This window comes from Heptranchias perlo, chromosome 6 (genome assembly GCF_035084215.1).
Source record: "Heptranchias perlo isolate sHepPer1 chromosome 6, sHepPer1.hap1, whole genome shotgun sequence".
In the NCBI taxonomy this organism is placed as follows: Eukaryota; Metazoa; Chordata; class Chondrichthyes; order Hexanchiformes; family Hexanchidae; genus Heptranchias; species Heptranchias perlo.
Window position 1 is genome coordinate 95,513,807 of NC_090330.1, and position 17,251 is coordinate 95,531,057.

Below are 17,251 nucleotides of genomic sequence, written 5' to 3' on the forward strand. Positions count from 1 at the left end.
TTCCTACCAAAGTGAATAACCTCACATTTTGCTACATTATACTCCATCTGCCACCTTCTTGCCCACTCACTTAACCTGTCTATATCCCTTTGAAGACTCTTTGGGCCCGATATTAGGAGGGAGGCGGGTTGCCAGCGGAGGGTCGACTGGGCGCATGGGTAACGCGCCCAGTGAAATCAGTGGGTTTGGCACGCGACCGTAAATAAATTGAAGCCACTTAATGTGGCTTCCGAATTTCGCACTGGAAAGCTGCGCAGCGGGCGGACTGCGTACCCGCATCATAGGCTGTCAGCTGGAGGAGCCCTATTTAAAGAGGCAGTCCTCCACTGACTGATGCTGCAGAAAATAGGCAAAATTATAGCATGGAGCAGCCCAGGGGGAAGGCTGCTCCCAGATTTAATGATGCCTCACTCCAGGTCTTATTGGATGGGGTGAGGAGGAGGAGGAGGGAGATCTTCCACCCGGCGGACGGGGTGAAGTGGCCTGCCTCTGCCACCACGAAGGCCTGGCTTGAGGTGGCAGAATACACTTACTCATTTCCCTACACTCCGTCTGCCACATCACCACCCCCACCCCACATCTCCTTCTGCACTGCCAACACGACTCTATCACATCACTCCTCACACCCACTTAAAGCTCATCCTCATCTTACCTGCACTTACTCACCTCGCCAGTACTCATCCCACCACTACCACTAAATCCAATCCTCATACAATCTCATGGCTCTGTCTCTTCCTCACCCTCTCATGCATCTCTTTCAAGGTCAGCCTCATCCCACCTTCCACTACCCGTGCTGCAACCACAGGCATCCATCACATATGTGTAGTAGGAAGCATAAGGCAAACATGTCGTGAGCATGAAGGGGATACACAAGGGTGTTTGAGGGTTTGTCATAGTTTTTACTTATACTTGATTTCTGATCAACTCACATTACATATTATATTGTCACCACTACTGCCACGTCTTGGCCATTCTTGACTGGCTTGTGCAATAAGGCCCTCTCATGAGGTTCTCCATGAACACCCTTGATGCCACCCATTGGGTCACCCAACAGTGGGTGTATGTGTAGTTGCACGACTACTTTGTGCAGGTGCCTGTTGTGCAGCACTGTGTTGTGTAGCTCCACATGGCAGAGGTGGACAGCATGCCTGGCGAGGCTGGTGATGTTGCTCGTCCTCCAATGGAGTGATGAATGCAGCAATGGACACCCCCCACCCCAACATCCTGACGGTGAGAATTTGAGGGTGTCCACAAATTAAGTAAATGTGTTTGGACAGCAGAGTTTAGGGTATGATTTAATAATTTGGAACGTGGAGACAACGGTGTGGCAGGCAAAACTTTGTCTGAGGTGACAGAGTGCCCTGCTGCAATGAATGAGGGTTTACCCCGCACCTGTTAAATGGACCTTTGCTGCTGCTACTGGCTGCTGGCTGCAACACGTCTATTTAAACAGGGAGTGTTTCTCCCAGCATGGAAACACGCTCTGGGTAGTCCAAAATCCGAATCCTCCTAAAATCTCCAACTAATGAGGTCTTAAGTGGGAGCCCGACGGCTTTGATTGCCGGTGGGAGTCCCGCATGCGGGGGCTGCGCGTGCACCGATTCGTGTCATTGGGGAACCTGGAAGGGGGCAGGTTGGAGCCAGGCTCCGGACCCGCTCCGGGAATCCCCAATTTTAGGAGCCCCCCCCCCCGCCCCGTCACGAACGCACCCGCTCGGCCATCCGAAAATTGACCCCTTTGTGTCCTCCTCACAGCTTACTTTCCCACCTAGCTTTGTATCATCAGCAAACTTGGATACATTACACTCGGTCCTTTCGTCTAAGCCATTAATATAGATTGTAAATAGCTGAGACCCAAACACTGATCCTTGCGGCTCCACACTAATTACAGCCTGCCAACCTGAAAATAACCCGTTTATTCCTACTCTGTTTTCTGTCCGTTAACCAATCCTCTAACCATGCTAATACATTACACCTAACCCCATGAGCCCTTAACAATCTTTTCTGTGGCACCTTATCGAATGCCTTTTGAAAATCCAAATATATTACATCCGCTGGTTCTCCCTTTTCTACCCTGCTCGTTACATCCTCAAAAAACTTTTTTTAGATTTGTCAAGCACGATTTCCCTTTCATAAAACCATGTTGACTCTGCCTAATCATATTATGATTTTCTAAGTGGTCCCTTTACCATGTCCTTAATAATAGAGTCCAGCATTTTCCCAACGGCTAACTGGTCTTTAATTCCCTTTTTTCTCTCTCCCTTATTTCTTGACTAGTCGTGTTACATTTGCTACCTTCCAATCCACTGGGACTGTTCTAGAATCTCAGGATTTTGGAAGATCACAACCAACGCATCCACTAACTCTGCAGCCACCGCTTTTAGAACCCTAGGATGTAGATCATCAGGTCCAGGGGATTTGTCAGCTTTTAGTCCGATTAATTTCTCCAGTACTTTTTTTTTACTAATATTAATTACTTTAAGTTCCTCACTCTCATCAAGTTCCCCACTATTTTTGGTGTGCTTTTTGTGTCCTCTATTGCGAAGACAGATACAAAATATTTGTTTCCCCATTATAATTTCTCTTGTCTCAGCCTCTAAGGGACCCACGTTTACTTTTGCTACTCTCCTCCTTTTGATATACTTGTAGAAGCTCTTACAATCTGTTTTTATATTTCTTGCTAGTTTACTCTCATATTCTGTTTTCTCCCTCTTTATCAATTTTTTGGTCATCCTTTGCTGGTTTTTAAAACTCTCCCAATCCTCAGGCTTACTACTCTTCTTGGCAACATTATAAGCCTCTTCTTTTAATCTAATACTATCCTTAATTTTAGTTAAGCCATGGATGGATCACTTTTCCCATGGAGTTTTTATGCCTCAATGGAATGTATATTCGTTGATAATTATGAAATATTTCTTTAAATGTTCACCATTGCTTATCTACCATCATATCTTTTAATCTAATTTCTCAATCAACCGTAGCCAACTCGTCCCTCATACCTATGTAATTGGCTTTGTTTAAGTTTCAGACTCTAGTTTCGGACTTAAGTACGTCACTCTCAAACTCATGGTGAAATTCTATCATATTATGATCACTTTTCCCCAGAGGATCCCTTACTATGAGATTACTAATTAACCCCGTCTCATTACATAAGACAAGATCTAAAATAGCCTGTTCCCTGGTTGGTTCCATGACGTACTGTTCTAGAAAACTGTCTCAAATGCATTCCATGAACTCATCCTCCAAACTACATTTGCCAATTTGGTTTGCCCAGTCTATATGAAGATTAAAGTCCCCCATGATTATTGCATTACCTTTGTTACAAGCTCCTCATTTCTTGATTAATACTCTGTCCAACATTATAAATACTGTTAGGGGGCCTATAAACTACTCCCACCAATGGTTTCTGCCCCTTGTTATTTCTTATCTCCACCCATACTGAAACTACTTCCTGATCTTCCGAACCAGGGTCCTTTCTTACTACTGCCTTTATGTCATCCTTTATTATCTGTGCTACCACCAGCGCCCCCCCCCCCCACCACACCCCACCTCCTTTTCCATTCTGCCTGCCTGGAATATTTAGTTCCCAACCTTGGTCACCTTTCAACCACGTCTCAGTAATGGATACTAGATCAATCCCATTTAAGTCTATTTGTGCCATTAATTCATCTATCTTGTTACGAATGCTTCATGTATTCAGATAAAGCGACTTTAATTTTAGCTTTTTACTCTTTTTTTCCCCCATTTGACCTTATTCACTGATGCACTTTTACCGTTAAACTCTCTGTCCCTTCCTGACACACTCTGCTTGTCTTTACCCAAATCGCTACCCTGCTCTATGGCCTTGACTTTTCTCTTTAGATTCATAAATTTACCCTTACCTGAACCTTCCCTATTCTTTTTAGTTTAAAGCCCAGTCTATCGCTCTAGTTATTCGATTCACCAGGACACTGGTCCCAGCCTGGTTTAAGTGGAGCCCGTCCCAACGGAACAGCTCCCTCTTTGTCCAGTCCTGGTGCCAGTGCCCCATGAATTGAAACTCCTGTCTCCCAAACCACTCTTTGTTTGCCCCTATGCCAATTTGCACGTGGTTCAGGTAGTAATCCAGAGATTATTACCTTTGAGGTCCTGCTTATTAATTTGGATCCTAGCTCCTCAAACTCCCTCAGCAGAACCTCATTCCTTGTCCTACCTATGTCGTTGGTTCCTACGTGGACCATGACAACTGACAACTGGATCCTCCTCCTCATGCTCCAAGTTCTTCTCCAGCCTGGTACTGGGCAGGCAACACAGCCTTCAGGACTCCCGGTCGCAGCTGCAGAGAACAGTATCTATCCCCCTGACTATACTATCCCCTACCACTACCACATTCCTTTTTACTCCCCACACTTGAATGGCCTCCTGTACCATGGTGCCGCGGTCAAATTGCCCATCCTTCTTGCAGTCTTTGTTCTCATCCACACAGGTAGTAAGTACCTCGCACCTATAGGATAAGGTCAAAGGCTGAGGCCCTCAATCACCGCATCCTGGGTTCCCATACCTGCCTGACTTGCAATCACATCCTCCTGTCCCAGATCACTGACCAAATTTAAATTACTACCTAACCTTAGGGGTGTGACTGCCTCCTGGATCAAAGTGTCCAGATAACTCTTCCTCTCCTGGATGCATCGTAATGTCTGCAGCTCGGACTCCAGCTCAACAACTCTGAGCTGAAGTTCCTCGAGTTGCAGACACTTACTGCAGATATGGTTGCTCAGGATCACGCTGGTCTCCGCCAACTCCCACATCCTGCATTTATGACACACTGCCTGCCCTGCCATCCCTATCTAACCTTGTTCTAGTATTTATTTATTGATTTATTGATATTAATATAGTTCTAGATATCACAATTACTTGAGATCTAGATTATATTTAGCAGATGGATTTAGCTTGATTTCAGATTAATTTGTAGCTAATTAGCCTTTTTTTTTCTTTTTTGTTTATCAACTTCTTTATTTTATTATTTCCTTAGCTCCTGTTTATTAATTATATATAACAGATTTTAATTTAATGAAATTTGGAATCCTTCAATGTTAGTATCCTCTATTTAGTTAATTTTAATTTTATCCCCTTAGATCTGATTAATTAATTAAACACTTAGCTTAATTATATAATAAATTAAAGAGTTAACTTAATTATATAATAAATTAAGCACTTATCTGTAATTCCTTGAGCCCTGCCTCTCCTCCCATTGCTCTGTCGTCACTTTTTCAGATTCAGAATTTTTTTTCAGATTTTTCTCTCTTTTTTATAGTGCTCCTCTCAGCTGCTTCTCCCGCACTATATAGTGCTCCTCTCGTGTTTATGAAGAGCAGTACTTGCTTTTTCATTAAATATATTATTAGTTGAATTACACTCTGAGTATTTGCACAGACATGCTTTCTATTAGATCTTGAGGAATCCAGTAATGAATTTCACTACGTAACTGTAAAATTAGATCAATACAGTCCTTATAAGTTGTGACATCTTGGTTTCCTTCTCAATTTCCTTATTTGATTCAACTTATATTTGTATGTGTTTAGTTATCCAGTCATTAATTTCACGTTCATTCTGCTAAAGATGAATGTATTCGATAGTTCCTTAAAGTATATTCTGTTCCCTCCATGGATTGGTCGTTTCACTAGCTCACAGAATGAAGATGCATCAAATGTTTTATATTACATCAGGCCAACATATTTTTGTTCTTACTGCACAGCTTGGAGTTAATGTCTGTTAAACTGTCTGGATGGATAATACTTGAGTGAGAAAGAGCCAAGGAGCAGAAGATTTACTAATACACCATTTACTAGATGCATTGGACAAAATATGTGAACACTGAACAAAGCTCAACAAAGCACCTGTTCTGCCAGGTGTATTCAGACATTGAAGGCCACAATGACTCAATATGCAAAATATTCCATTCTCTGCTGCAGCACAGATACAATGTAGACCAGTGTTAATGTACTTTTAGGTCTAGTACCAACCAAACTGACATTTGCCCCAGAGTGCACAACAACATTTTCATTGCCTGATGCTAATTAGGTTGGATGTGTGCTTTTGTAAAGGGATCCAAGCAAAATAGGATGGAACAATAGTTCTGTGATGCTATGCACCTGATTTTCCATTTCACAAACTGTGGTAAAATATTGGTTGACCTGATATCAGATGAAAGTACGAAGCAATGTTAAGAGTAAAGCAGCATCTACAAAATATACATACAGAAATCAAATTTCTGTGTGACTGGAATTCAGAATGAAGTCTTTTTTTTGATCTTTAGAGAAAAACAACAGCTGATCTCTTGCTTTGCCTCTGAGATTTATTGGCTGGTTTCATTAATGAAGTCTTCTGGCAGGAAGCCGCAGCCACTGAGAGCTCAACATTCCACTCACAACCAACATTGCCAAAAACAAAATACTTGGGTCATTTAATATTGGGCAGCCTGGTCAGCCTCCAGGACACAAGATAGGTCTGTGAGGCTCCAAACTCGGGATGGGGGGCAGTCGGAGTGACAGCAGTTCAGGCTAGTTTTATGGAGACCGGGGTAGCACTCCTGCTCTTCCCGGCCCCACAAAACTAAAGTGAAATTTACCTGTTGGCTCTTCTTCAACCCAGCTGCCAGCTGATTCTGGGCGGAGTGTACACAACACGCGCTCCGCCCAGTTCAGCCCTAAAATACTATTGGCGTCCTACTGATTTCATAAGACCCCGATTTCAATAACTAAATCAGCTATGTGTCCTCTTCAGGCAACTGCCTGAGCCGCCTATTTAGAGGACCCCGGAAAAATGGAGATGATCACAGCGGCCATGGGAACGGGACGGTAAGTTCTTCCACACCATTTTCAGGGTGCTCCCTCTTCGTTTCCACCAGGTCTCAACATTCAGCCCTAAAAGAGGTGACTAGGTAAATGATTATAACAAAAAATTAATGTCACTGAATAGAGAGAGCTGTAGATGCATGATAAATATAATTTTGCAAGTGCCCACACAACAAATATACTCATTAAATTAATGTAGCTTATATTTATAGCTCCCTGATATTCTGTATCACTGAGGATCTGTAAGCCAGCATTATAATTTGGATTCTGATCCCGACCCACCTGAAAATCTGGCTCAATTCCATCAGAGGCAGAGAGCTAAAGGGAAATGTTGTATAAAATACAACATGTCACAAAAATGCTGCAGAGTTTCTCTTGGCTGTAACACAGCACATCATTAGATGCATCTAAGCTGCAATATCAGGGGTCTCACAGCTCTCCTTTTAATATGTCTGGTGGTGCTAAAAAGCCATTTTGTATCTGCCTTGTGCAGGGGTCTAGGGGTCTTTACAATGAGACAAGAGTTATTGGCTGCAATCCACTGTCTCCTGAAAAAGGGGAGAGTGAATGCATGTACAATACACGAGAGACAAGAATAGAATATAAAAAAGTCAGCCCAAATGTACCCATCAGTCAGCTTCCGATAGATTGGTATTTGTTTACCTTGTCAGCCAAGTTCAGAATTAACTAAAATGTAGGAGCAGCACCGAGAACAAACTGGGCTACCTCACCTGCTAATTGTACGGTAATGAATCACACATCACTGACACATTCAATGAGTGAAATCCGTTCCTTTGTTCTTTATTCTCTGAATGTGCTTGGAGATGGATATTCACACAGTCTGCAAAGCAGCATTTTGCTCAATACCAATCAAAACTCACCTGAATTTCAGAGGTTAAACTGATTCAAACCATTGCCAAGATAGTTTGGATTTGGCTCATTAAAAATAATCATAACTACACAACACGCAGATGCAGGGTTGCATACAAATGCACCAGTGATCCTGCCAAACCAATGATTTTTACAATGCTGAATATATCAAAAAAGCACATACAAAACATTTTTTTTTTGACTCACTGCTATGCACACACAGAATTGGTGGAACTTTTGCAATATTTTCAATGCTGTCTCAGACTGGGAAAATCTTAATTTTACATATTCTATCCAAAGTAAAATTCACAACCATGTTTAATTCGCCCTTTCCTGAAGTGGCCTAATGTTGCGAGGACTTCAGGAAACACAGATAACTGATAAAAAAAAAAGCTTTTTACTTTGCTATTAATGTTGCAGGACATGTATATAATAAATTGTTCTCCTGGTCAATGCAACATTTATTTGATGGAAACAGGCAAACATAGAATGCCAATATATGCAAAGTATGTCTCCAATTTAGAAAACGTAAAGCTTTTATTACAGCCACTACAAAGCAAAAGATCATTTGGACCATCAAGCTTTTCTTTTCATAGGCGAGGTAAAACCCATACTACCTTGGACTATACTTAGCCTGTGTGAGTCCTGAAGGGATTCGCAAAATTTCACATGTTCCCCCCACCCCGAAGATTTATTGGGGTTATTAAAGAAACCCTGGTGTGACTGTTTTAAAAAATCCAAGGTCTCTCAAAATGGCTGCAGTCAGACACATGGCCGAGGACCGGCAGATTTGAAATTGCATTCTCAACAACTTGGCAGGTTTCGTGTCTCAGACAGGTTTCTTTAAACAATGCAGCTGCATTCTAGCCCTGAGGCAAGCTATCAACATGGCCGGCCAACACATCAAAATTCGAGCAGGAAGTGATCGCAGGACAAAAGGTGAACCATCAAGGTACATTCGGAACAATGGTAAAGCAGTTAGCATACAGATCGATACAGGAAACGGCCATAATGTAAATGGGCCAGAGATGGGGTCCTTTGTCTTACGTTTCGTGCTTAAATCAAACAATGAAGCAAGCTGATAAGGTATGAAAAAACCTGTTACCAAGAGGGTATAACTGAAGCTGCCCAGTATATTTCTGGGAGGAGCTGCTCTCTTCGCCTCTTGGCCCTGTCCTGTCTGTCTGCTAGCAACTAAGAAGGAAGACCATTCAGTAAACCTCGCAACCACATGTCGACGGCAACAGCAGGCACAGGGGCCAGGCCTTTTCATCTGTTTTCACCGGTGAGCATTAATTTTCTGGCTGCCACAAGACAACCTAGCATAAGTGTAAGGTTGGGGGTTAAGGGATATTGCTAAACTTGTGATTTTAGAATTTTCCCTCGATGTGTCCGTTTCTTTCAACCCGATAAGTGTAAGACTGTATTACATCCATAGCGATTTCTTTATCTTCTGTATTATACTGTTTACCTTGTAGTTTTAGTTTTCTTATTAATAAACATTGGTTTTCCTTGTACCAATCCACTGGTCTGTTTGTCTGTCTTTGTTACCACTCGATAAGTCCTCAGCTCAGAATCAGGAAGGGGTAAGCGATTCGCAACCGCACTGCGGGCAGGGCAGCTCAGGAAAACATAACTGGCTGACCTATTATAAGCCCGAGAAACAGTAAAAAAAGAAACCCCTTACAGTCCTAAAATCAATGGGATCAAATTGGGCAAGTTCTATAACGGGCACCAGTATATCGCCTGAGTGGTGAAGGTGAAAATTACCCCCATTGTCTCTGCCCCACCGCAAAGGGCAATCAAGCCAAACTCTTAGATCTATTTATCTAATTATCCAACTTTACGCATCTTGGAACGGTTGTCTTGTTTGCTATGACATTTCCATATTCCCTGTAGCTCAATTCCATGCAATGCTTAATCTTAATATTATAACTCTAGTCCCATTTCTAAGTAAATACTTATCCAACTCTTTTTAAAAGGTGTTAATCAACACAGCATTAACTGCTATAGCGAAGCATCCTTTTCACATATCTACCATTTCATGGGCAGAAGGAAGGAACTTTTATTCTAAATTCTTACTTGAGGCTTTTTAACTTTATACTCCTTGGGCCCGATATTAGGAGGGAGGCAGGTTGGCAGCGGGGGGTCGACTGGGCACATGGGTAATGCGCCCAGTGAAATCGGTGGGTTTGGCACGCGATCGTAAGTAAATTGAAGCCACTTACCTTGGCTTCTGGGTTTCGCGGTGGAAAGCTGCACAGCACGCTGTCTGCGTACCCGCATCATAGGCTGTCAGCTGGAGGAGAACCTATTTAAAGGGGCAGTCCTCCACTGACTGATGCTGCAGAAAATAGGCAAAATTACAGCATGGAGCAGCCCAGGGGAAAGGCTGCTCCCAGGTTTAATGACGCCTCACTGGGCCCGATTTTACCAGGGGTGCGGGTTCTCGGCGGGTAGGCCAGCGGGCGCGTTGAAAACGCGCCTGGTGAAATTAGTGGGTTGCCCGCGCGATCGTAGCAGGCAACACACTAATTGGATCCACTTACCTGCTCCTCCGGGTTCCCCGATGCTGATCTGCGCGTCGGGCGGGCTGCGCATGCGCAGTAAGATCTGTCAGCTGGAGGCGCTCTATTTAAAGGGGCAGTCCTCCACTGACAGATGCTGCAACAAACAGCAAAAATTACAGCATGGAGCAGCCCAGGGGGAAGGCTGCTCCCAGTTTAATGATGCCTCACCCCAGGTATCATTAGATGGGGTGAGGAGGAGGGGGAGGACAGAGATCTTCCCCCCGGCGGGCGGGAAGAAGCGGCTTGCCTCTGCCACCAAGAAAGCCTGGCTCGAGGTGGCAGAGGGGTTCACCTGCGCCACCAAAATATCGCCCACCTGCATACAGTGCAGGAGGCGCTCCAATGACCTCAGTAGGTCAGCCACAGTGAGAACACGTAGTCTTTCCCCTACACTCCGTCTGCCACAACACTGCCCCCACCCCACATCTCCTTCGGCACTGCCAACACTACTCTGTCACATGACCCCTCAAACCCACTCAAACCTCATCCTCATCTTACCTGCACCGACTCACCTCGCGAGTACTCACCCCGCCACTACCACGCAAACCAATCCTCATACAATCTCATGGCTCTATCCCATACTCACTCTCTCGTGCATCTCTTTCACGGCCAGCCTCACTCAACCTGCCACTACCTGTGCTGCAGCCACAGGGCATGCATCGCATATGTGCAGTAGGCAGCGTAAGGCAAACGTGTCGTGAGCATGAAGGGGATGCACAAGGGTATTTGAGGGTTTGTCATGGTTCTTACTTCTATTGAATTAAAGAACAACTCACATCACACATTATATTGGCACCACTACTGCCATGTCTTCGCGAATCCTGTCCGATTTATGCAATAATGCCCGCTCCTGGGTATCCCTATGAGGACCCACCACTGATGCCACCCAGTGTGTCACTGCAGAGTGGGTGTAGATGTATTTGCAGGGCTCTTCTGCGCAGACGACTGAGAGACATCGGGGATGTCCCCGGTTGCAGCCTGGAAGGCTGTGGAGGAGAAGTTCGGGAGGGCAGTGGTGACTTTGACAGCGACAGGTAGGAAGATGGTGCCAGGAGACAGCTCGGCATGAGAGAGGCTGCAGATGTCCACGGCTACATGTCAACTGACTCTGAGCCTCCGTGTGCACTGCTGCTCAGAGAGGTCCAGGAGGCTGAGCCTCGGTCTGTGGAACGTGTGGCGAGGGTAGTGCCGTCTGCGACACATCTCTCTCTGCGGTAGCCCTCCCTCCTGCTGTACAGGTGGATGTGTCACAGCACTCTGTTGTGGAGCTCCACGTGTCAGAGGTGGACGGCGTGGATGGCGAGGCTGGTGATGCTGTTCGCCCTCCGAGGAAGTCATGACTGTAGCTACGGCGGCCCCCATCCGCAAGATGTACATCTGAGGGTGTCCGCAAGGTAGGTACATGTCTCCGGACCCCGGGGTAAGTGTGCAGGTTGGTGACTTCGACCATCAGGAGGAGGGTGGTGGAGGCCAAACTTTGTCCCAAGTGATAGAGCGGCCTCCTGCAATGGCTGAGGGTCTCCCCCACCTCCACCTGTCAAATGGACCTTTGCAGCTGCCACAGGCTGACGGCTGCAACACATCCATTTCAACTGGGACTGTTTCCCCCAGTGTGTGAAACAGTCCCATGTTTATCCAAAATCACACACAGTCCCTTAATCAGGTCAGTTAATGACCTGAACAAGCAAAGTAAATACACTCAAGTGGCATCCCGCTGGCTTTAATTGCCTGCGGGATTCCCACCAGCGGGGGCTGCGCACGCACCCCCGCACGTCAGCGCGGAACCCGGAAGTGGGCGGGATCGAGGCGCGATCCGGTCCCGCTCTGGGATTTCACGATTTTCGGGGCCCCCCCGCCGAGAACGCACCCGATAGTGGGTGCTGAAATCGGGCCCCAGGTCTTACTGGTTGGGGTGAGGAGGAGGAGGAGGAGGGAGATCTTCCATCCGGTGGACGGAAGGAAGTGGCCTGCTTCTGCCACCACGAATTCCTGGCTTGAGGTGGCAGAGGAGGTCACCATCACCACCAACATATCACACACCTGCATACAGTGCAGGAGGCACTTCAATGACCTAACCAGGTCAGCCGAAGTGAGTACACTTACTCATTCCCCTACACTCCGTCTGCCACATCATCGCCCCCGCCCCACATCTCCTTCTGCACTGCCAACACTACTCTATCACATCACTCCTCACACCCACTGGACCCTCATCCTCATCTTACCTGCACTTCCTCACCTCCCCAGTACTCATCCCACCACTACCACTCAACCCAATCCTCATACAATCTCATGGTTCTGTCTCATACTCACCCACTCATGCATCTCTTTCATGGTCAGCCTCACCCAACCTGCCACGACCCGTGCTGCAGCCACAGGGCATGCATCACGTATGTGTAGTAGGAAGCGTAAGGCAAATGTGTCGTGAGCATGAAGGGGATGCACAAAGGTGTTTAAGGGTTTGTCATGGTTTTTAATTATATTTGATTTCTGATCAACTTACATTGTCACCACTACTGCCACGTCTTGGCTATTCTTGACTGGCTTTTTTTTTATTCGTTCATGGGATGTGGGCGTCGCTGGCGAGGTCAGCATTTATTGCCCATCCCTAATTGCCCTTGAGAAGGTGGTGGTGAGCCGCTTTCTTGAACTGCTGCAGTCCGTGTGGTGAAGGTTCTCCCACAGTGCTGTTTGGAAGGGAGTTCCAGGATTTTGACTCAGCGACGATGAAGGAATGGCGATATATTTCCAAGTCGGGATGGTGTGTAACTTGGAGGGGAACATGCAGATGATGTTGTTCCCATGTACCTGCTGCCCTTGTCCTTCTAGGTGGTAGGGGTCGTGGGTTTGGGAGATGCTGTCGAAGAAGCCTTGGCGAGTTGCTGCAGTGCATCCTGTGGATGGTACACACTGCAGCCACAGTGTGCCGGTGGTGAAGGGAGTGAATGTTTAGGGTGGTGGATGGGGTGCCAATCAAGCGGGCTGATTTGTCCTGGATGGTGTCGAGCTTCTTGAGTGTTGTTGAAGCTGCACTCATCCAGGCAAGTGGAGAGTATTCCATCACACTCCTGACTTGTCCCTTGTAGATGGTGGAAAGGCTTTGGGGAGTCAGGAGATGCGTCACTCACCACAGAATACCTAGCCTCTGACCTGCTCTTGTAGCCACAGTATTTATATGGCTGGTCCAGTTAAGTTTCTGGTCAATGGTGACCCCCAGGATGTTGATGGTGGGGGATTCGGCGATGGTAATGCCGTTGAATGTCAAGGGGAGGTGGTTAGACTCTCTCTTGTTGGAGATGGTCATTGCCTGGCACTTGTCTGGCGCGAATGTTACTTGCCACTTATCAACCCAAGCCTGAATGTTGTCCAGGTCTTGCTGCATGCGGGCTTGGACTGCTTCATTATTTGAGGGGTTGCGAATGGAACTGAACACTGTGCAATCATTAGCGAACATCCCTGTTTCTGACCTTATGATGGAGGGAAGGTCATTGATGAAGCAGCTGAAGATGTTTGGCCCTAGGACACTGCCCTGAGGAACTCCTGCAGCGATGCCCTGGGCTGAGATGATTGGCCTCCAACAACCACTACCATCTTCCTTTGTGCTAGGTATGACTCCAGCCACTGGAGAGTTTTCTCCCTGATTCCCATTGACTTCAATTTTACTAGAGGTCCTTGGTCCCACACTCGGTCAAATGCTGCCTTGATGTCAACGGCAGTCACTCTCACCTCACCTCTGGAATTCAGCTCTGTTGTCCATGTTTGGACCAAGGCTGTGATGAGGTCTGGAGCCGAGTGTTCCCTGCAGAACCCAAACTGAGCATCGGTAAGCAGGTTATTGTTGAGTAAGTGCCGCTTGATAGCACTGTCGACGACACCTTCCATTACTTTGCTGATGATTGAGAGTAGACTGATGGTGCGGTAATTGGCCGGATTGGATCTGTCCTGCTTTTTGTGGACAGGACATACCTGGGCAATTTTCCACATTGTCGGGTAGATGCCAGTGTTGTAGCTGTACTGGAACAGCTTGGCTAGAGGTGCAGCTAGTTCTGGAGCACAAGTCTTCAGCACTACAGCTGCGATGTTGTCGGGGCCCATAGCCTTTGCTGTATCCAGTGCACTCAGCTTTTTCTTGATATCACGTGGAGTGAATCGAATTGTCTGAAGACTGGCTTCTGCGATGGTGGGGATATCGGGAGGAGGCCGAGATGGATCATGCACCCAGCACTTCTGGCTGAAGATGGTTGCAAACACTTCAGCCTTGTCTTTTGCACTCATGTGCTGGACTCCGCTTGTGCAATAAGGCCTTTCATGATGTTCTCCATGAATACCCTTGATGCCACCCACTGGGTCACCCTACAGTGTGTGTATGTGTAGTTGCATGACTACTTTGTGCAGGTGCCTGTTGCGCAGCACTGTGTTGTGTAGCTCCATGTGGTAGAGGTGGATGGCGTGCCGGGCGAGGCTGGTGATGTTGCTCGTCCTCCAGTGGAGTGATGAATGCAGCTATGGAACGCCCACCCCCCCCCGCCCCCCCCCTGCTCCCAATCCTGATGGTGTGAGTGTGAGGGGATCCGCAAAGTAGGTAAATATGTTTGGACAGCAGAGTTTAGGGTATGATGTAATAACTTTGAGTGTGGAGACAACGCTGTGGCAGGCAAAACTTTGTCTGAGATGACAGAGTGCCCTGCTGCAATGAATGAGGTATTCCCCCCAACTGCCAAGGAATCCTCTGCATCTCCCAATGGCTGCTGACTGAAACACGTCTGCAACAACAGGGAGTGTTTCCCACAGCATGGGAAACACGCTGAGGAGAGTCCAAAATCACATCCCTGCTAAAATCTCTTCCCAATGAGGTCTGTCAATGACCTCAAGTACCTCCCTAACTATCTAAACTGTCATCCCACCGGAAGTGGGCGGGTTGGAGCCGGGCTCTGGACCCGCTTCGGGATTCTCCAATTTGAGAAACCCCCCCGCCACGAACGCACCCGCTCGGCCATCCTAAAATTGACCCCCTAATGTCTGACTCTGCATTCACACTCCAAACTAAATACACTGCTTGATTTTTTTTTATTATCCTTTCATGTCTTCTCTCAATGATTTTACTCTGATGAAAATAAGTTCTGTTCTCCACTTCTCTCTCTATAAGTAAGAGCCTGGAGTCCCAGAATCATCTTGCTGTTTTTTTCTCTGAATCCTCTCCAGCAGATCAATGCCTTTTGAAGATAAGGTGCCCAAAGTTTTGCCAAGATCAGAGACCAACATATTGATCTTGCTACTTTGTCTAAAGTAAGGATTGATTAAGCAAGAACCACTTTGAATTTAAAATATGTGTTTCTTGTACACTGAGGGGCCTATATTTGTGGAGCATAAATTATGTCAAATGAACCTGCACAGATTCTTAACTATTACAGCATAATTTTCATGTTGCAATTCAGTTTGCCTCTTAATTCAAAGGAGGGGGTTGGGGGTTTGAACTCAAGCAACTTCACAGAGAATGTTTTGGCTTCAGCCTTGCTATATGGATGCAGCTGCTGCACAATGAATTGAATTGGCCCTCAGCAGCCAGACTGTACAATTGGCAATTCTCACTGAGGATGTTTTCCTGATGTGAATTCATGCTAAAACTGCGCTGGCCATTCTTTCTAATACTACTCTAATGAAAACTTGCATTTCTGAGAACTATGCAATTAGATTTTAATTACTGCAGGTATAATGCTGAATGCCAAAGAAATACTGCTACCTGCTATATATAGAATAGAAGCTGGTATCCTAGGTACATTATATATATATATATATATATACTGGCTGAATAAATAAGACACAATGCAGTACTGTATTACTAATACAGTATTGCATTGTATCTTATTTATTCAGCCAGTTACTTGAAAGCAACAACAGGAATATTTTGGAAAAAAAAACATTTATAATAATAAATATTTAAAATATCTGAAGAAAGTCAACAGCCTTTGACCGTAAAGTATCCATTTCAATACAAATGAGCATAGTCAAAGACTGACAACTGTAATGCACAGGGCAAATGTTTGGAGTGGTGGGAATCCAGTGAGAAACACGACACATTTCTGCACTGATTTGCTGCCCAAGTCGCAATTTCAAATCATGTCCCATATTCACTACAGGGCAGCGTGGAGTCAAAGTGTAGAAGTTAAAAAGATAAAAGGAAGTTACTTTGTTTGTAGTGTTTCACAAATGTATTATAAATCATCCTCAGGTGTTCAGAAGATCATTTATAATATGATATTTTGAGCACTTGAAGACAATTTATGATATGTTTATAAATGTATTGTACCTTCTAGCTGTAGGTCAGAGTGATACTTCTCAGAATTCCTCACATTGCTTAACTGTTCTGATTTTATTGTTCCTTTTTGATGCTTTACTGTTTAGGAAATAATATGCTAATCAACAAAGTATTTTAGCCAATTTAAATGAAAATCCCAGTGCGCTGCCTACATGAATGTGACATGTTTATACCATAGAATGCATAGTTCAGTCATGAGATGGACCAATGACACATGGTTCCCATAGTATTATCTTCTCCCCATATATCAGAGTGCTCACTGTTCACTGAAGCCGTGTTATCATCTGCCATGTGCTTCAGAAAATAACATGGAATGCAACAAAAACACCCCGAGCAACCACTGTGCTGCTAATGAATGAACCAATTAAAATGGTCTGTGTAATTATGCCTCCGACAAGCACAGAACCAATGATTTTTACTTCTGTTTAATTTCATTGCCATGATGTATAAGGTTTAATAGTCATAGTTCTTTGATTGAAGTGTTCCTTCACATGGCAAAGACTCCCAAATCAGCATGGTTGTTGGATAAGGGAAGCAAAGGCTTTGTGCACTCTTATTTTACGACCAATTTGAAAATAGCTCCTTTGTGATTTAAAATGTTATTATGAGTGGGTTTGTGTTATCCAAAGGCATCACAGGCTATTTAACTGTTTAGAATCAATAGT